Raw genomic sequence first — 5,017 nt, 5'->3', positions numbered from 1 at the left:
AATACCAGGGCACGGGGTCTTTTGCTCAAGCCACTGATTTGGTAAGGGCAAGGACCCTAACTTAAGTTAGCTAATAAACTTTCCTATTGCTTTTGCATTGTCGTGAGTTGGCATATTCCTCGCGCCGAGCTACTCCTTCATAACCTGGGCACAACACCAACACCACTTGGAAATATTCAGGCTGTTGGTCTCGTCAGAGTAGCTGACAGTCCACAGCTCAGACCATCTCTGTACTCACTGTTTTTGTTTAGGTTTTTCCACTAATTGGTGCCTAATCCACTTCTGTATAGTTCCTTTCAAATCTCAGGGCTCCAGGATTATCTTCTGTATCTCTGTCAATTGGTTTTTCTTTTCTTTTTTGAAAAGTGACTGTGTTGCTTGTCTGCTTATTCCTCCATCTTACTGGAAGTCTTTGCCCCAGCAGTAACCATTTTTGAGGCCCTTACCCTACATTACCTCATAGAATCCTCATATAGCCCTATGAATAAAACAAACAAACAAAAAAAAAAAAAAACAGTAGCTATCAAATTGATTTTGACTCATGGCAACCCCATGTGTGTCCGAGTAACACTGTACTCCAAGGGGTTTTTTCAGTGGCTATTTTTTTCACAGTAGTCAAGAGGTGCTCCAGGGTGGACCTGAACCACCAACCTTTCAGTTAGCAGTCAAGTCCTTAACCATTTGCACCACCCAGAGTAGGTACTATTATTATCCCCATTTTGCAAAAGAGGAAATTGAGACTCAGTTCGTTAGTGAAATAGCCCAAAGTTCACAAAACTAATAAATGTTGGAGCCAAATAAAAAACTAGATCTACCTGATTCAGTCTTAACCAATACAGGACACAGCTTCTGTCTTAGTTCTCTATTGCTGCTATTACAGAAATTCAAGTGGATGGCTTTAACAAAGAGAAATGTATTTTCTCACAAGTTAGGAGGCTAGAAGTCTGAATTCAGAGTTCTGTCTCTAGGGGAAGGCTTTCTCTTTCTGCAGGCTTGAAGGAAGGTCCTTGTCCCATCTGAGCTTCAGCTCCTGGGTAGTCTTCATGTGGCTTGGAATATCTTCCCCCATCTCTGCTTCTCTCTCTTCCTTGTTCAGTCTCTCATATATCTCAAAAGAGATTGACTCAAAACACATCCTACACTAATCCTTCTCATTAACATAACAAAGTCAACCCATTCCTAAGTAGTTTTATGACCACAGGCATAGAGATTGGGGTTTACAACACATATTTTGGGGGCTCACAATTCAGTCCATAACATTCTACCCTTTGGCCACCAAAAATTCATGTCCTTCCCATATGCACAATGCATTTACCCCATTATATCATCCCAAAAGTCTTAATTCCGAGTCCAAAATCTCATTTTCTGAATCATCTATATCAATATGGGTGAGACTTTAGGCATATTCCATCCTGGGACAAAATTCCTCTTCATCTGTGAACCTGTGAAATCTAGACTGCAAGTTTCCTGTTTCCAAAGTAAATGGTGGAACAAGCACAAGTTAGACATTTCTGTTACATATGGGAAAAATTAGAGGGAAAGAGGAGATAACAGGCACCAAGCAAGTCCAAAACCCAGCAGAATAACTTACATTAACTCTCAAGCTTTGAAAACTGTCCTGTCTTCTTTGAGATCATCAAGGCAATTGATCCTGCCCCCTAGACTGTGGGTGTTGGCCGTGCCCCCTGAATTCTGGGTGCAGGACCCTCAGCCCTGGCTTCAGTTCCACCTTCCAGATTGCCTGGGAAAGCAACTCTGCACCCTTGGCTTTGGGTAGCTCCTAGGCCTTCTGAGTAGCGACCCCATCCCCTTAGCCCCAGTAGGTCCTATTCTTCTGCTCCTGCGGCATGGCAAACCCACCCCCTCACTTTTGGACAGTGGGTCACATTTTCTTGGCTAAACTGAGTGGCAGCCCCACACTCCAGAAATGAATTGTTGAAGTTGTGATTCTTGAGAACATAGGAGGCCATGGCTCTACTCTTTGACATCCTAGAGGCCAAGGCCCCACTCTTTGAGACCAAAGTAGCTCTGCTTCCTGTGGTCCTTCCAGTAATTCTGCTGATCTCCAAGCTGCTGCAGGGGTGGTTCTTTTCTTTTCTTGGAGGACAACAGATGTAGCTCCGTTGGCCTGTTTCCTGTCTGTGGAATTCCAAGAGACAATGTTATTTTGTTTTTCACTCACCAGTCTAAGCTGATGGGTCTTCTGCTGTGGTAGTTGGTTAGATCCCTCAGTCACAGGCTTAATCTCTTTAACAAGAGATTGTGTAGCCACGTCCTTGGTGAACATTCCAGGACACATATCCTTAGTTTGTACAATAGAATTTAACAAATCTTACAAGTTTGTTTGTTTTTTTCAGTTTGTACAGTTCATTTTTAAGTCTATCTCTTTCCTCTTGCATTTTACTATAAGCAGCAAGGAAAAAACATGCAGCCCCTTTAGATCTTGTTTAGAAATCTCAGCTAACAATTAAAGTTCATCACTTACAAAGTCTACCTTCCACCAAACATCTGACTATAATTAGACAAGTTCTTTGCCACTATATGTATTGAAAAAAAAAAAAAAAACACCTTCTTCCATTGTTCAATTACCTGTTTATCATTTTCTTTTAAAGCTTCACCAGAAACACATTTAACATCCACATTTCTAGCAACATTCTATTACTGGCACCATATGTATTCTCTAAGATGATAGAAACTTTCTCTATAGTTCTCCTCATTTTTTTCTGAGCACACACTAGAATTGCATTTAATGTTTGTAATTCTACCAAGAGTCTCTTGTTTTAGCTACCTACTGCCCCTCTAGGAGCTCTGGTGGTGTAGTGCCTAAGGCATTTGACTGCTAACCAGAAGGCTAGCAGTTCAAACCCACTAGCCAATCCTTGGAAGGAAGGTTGAGGAATCTACTTCCATAGGATACTGCCTCGGAAATCCAAGGAGGGGTCGCTATGAGTCAGATCCGACTCAACAGCAGTGAGTTGGTAGTGCCTCTCTAACACACATACCACAGATAGAGGGCTTTAACAAACAGGAGTTTATTCTCTTACAGGTTTGAAGGCTAGAAGTCCGAGTTCAAAGTGCGAGGCTCTAGGGGCTGGGTGAAAGCCCCTTGACCTTGGGCTTCAGCTCCGCCCCCTGCTCCCAGCCTGCTGAAGCTGGAGTCTTTCTTCACTCAGACAGCTGTTGACTGCTGAGACTGACAAACCCAAGGTCAACAAGTAAAAAGTCACAGTCCCGATATTACCAAACCACACAGCAGGCCATTGATTCAGGTCCATTAAGAATCCCAAGATGGGCAGACAAGATGGCAGGCTGCTGAATAATGACTCAGCTACATGCAGGAGTCAAGCATGCTAAAACTGCAGACCATTCCCAAAGCTTCTGTTTATAAACTGGAAGCAGACCACATCCCTAAAAGCAGCTACTCAGCTGCTTAAGGCAGATTCCACCATGGAGTTGATTAGCGATCTCATCATGGGGAATAACTACAACCAGCTGCCCAGACACTCAAAACCAGGCCCAGCCAAGCTGACACATAACCTTAAGTATCACACTCTTCAAGGCAATTTAAGCTTTTACTATTAGGCACCTTCAAATTCTTCCAACCTCTACCCATTACCCAATTCCAAAACTACTTCCACATTGTAGGTATTTATTAGAGCAGCACCCCCACTTCTTGGTACCACATTCTGTCTTAGTTATCTAGTGCTGCTATAACAGAAATACCACAATTGAGTGGCTTCAAAAACCAGAAGTGTATTTTCTCATAGTTCAAGAAGGTAGAAGTTTGAGTTCAGGGTGTTGGTTTTAGGGGAAGGCTTGCTTTCTCTGTCATCTCTGGAGGAAGGTCCATGTTTCTTTAGCTTCTGCTTCCTGGTTCCTTGGAGATCCCCATATTTCTTGACATCTGTCTTAGCCCATCTCTGCTCACTGGCTTACATGTTTAATCTCTTTTATGTCTCAAAAGAGATTAGCTCTAGACACTCTACACTAATTCTGCCTCATTAACATAACAAAGACAACCCGTTTCTAACCAGGCATGTTGTTGTTGTTAAGTGCCTTCAAGTCATCTTTGACTCATAGGACCCTATGCACAGCAGAACAAAATACCGCCCAGTCCCGCAACAGCTCCGTGATCCCTGCTATACTTGAGCCCATCGCCGCAGTCACTGTGTCAATCCATCTTGTTGAGGGCCTTCCCGTCTTTCATCGACCTTACCAAGCATGACATCCTTCTCCAGAGAATAGTCCCTTCTGACAACATGACCAAAAGCAGGTGAGACGAAGTCTGGCCATTCTCAAAAGCATCAATTCTTCTTCGGTCTTCTTTATTGATCGTCCAGCTCTCACATGCATATGAAGTAATTGAAAATATCATGGCTTGTGTCAGGCGCACCTTAGTCCTCAAGGAGACATCTTTGTTCTTCAGCACTTGAAAGAAGTCCTTTGCAGCCAACTTACCCAGTGCTATACATCGTCTGATGTCCTGACTGCTGCCTCCATTGGCGTTAATTGTAGAACCCAGCAATGTGAAGTCTTTGATAACTTCAATCTTTTCTCCATTTATTTTAATGCTGCTTATAGGTCCAGTTGTGAGAATTTTTGCCCATAGAATCTTTCAGTATTGCAACTCGAGGCTTAAAGTTTTCCCTCAGTCCTTTCAGCTTGAGAAATGCTGAGTGTGTTCTTCCCTTTTGGTTTTCATACTCCAGGTCTTTGCACATTTCATTATAGTAATTGGCTTTATCTTCTCAAGCTGCTATTTGAAATCTTCTGTTCAGCTCTTTTATCTTGTCCTTTTTTCCATTTGTTTTAGCTACTCTCCATTCAAGGGCAAGTATCAGAGTCTCTTTTGACATACACTTTGGTCTTTTCTCATCTTTTTAATGACCTCTTGCTTTCTTCATGGATGATGTTCTTGATGTTGTTGTTGTTGTTAAGTGCCGTCGAGTCGTTTCCGACTCATAGCGACCCCATGCACAGCAGAACGAAACACTGCCCGATCCCGCACCAGCCCCAC

This window comes from Orycteropus afer, unplaced genomic scaffold, assembly GCF_000298275.1.
Source record: "Orycteropus afer afer isolate SDZICR_OR568_19922 unplaced genomic scaffold, OryAfe1.0 scaffold01067, whole genome shotgun sequence".
Lineage (NCBI taxonomy): Eukaryota > Metazoa > Chordata > Mammalia > Tubulidentata > Orycteropodidae > Orycteropus > Orycteropus afer.
The sequence above is the reverse complement of the archived record's forward strand: the minus strand, read 5'-3'. Positions refer to the sequence as shown.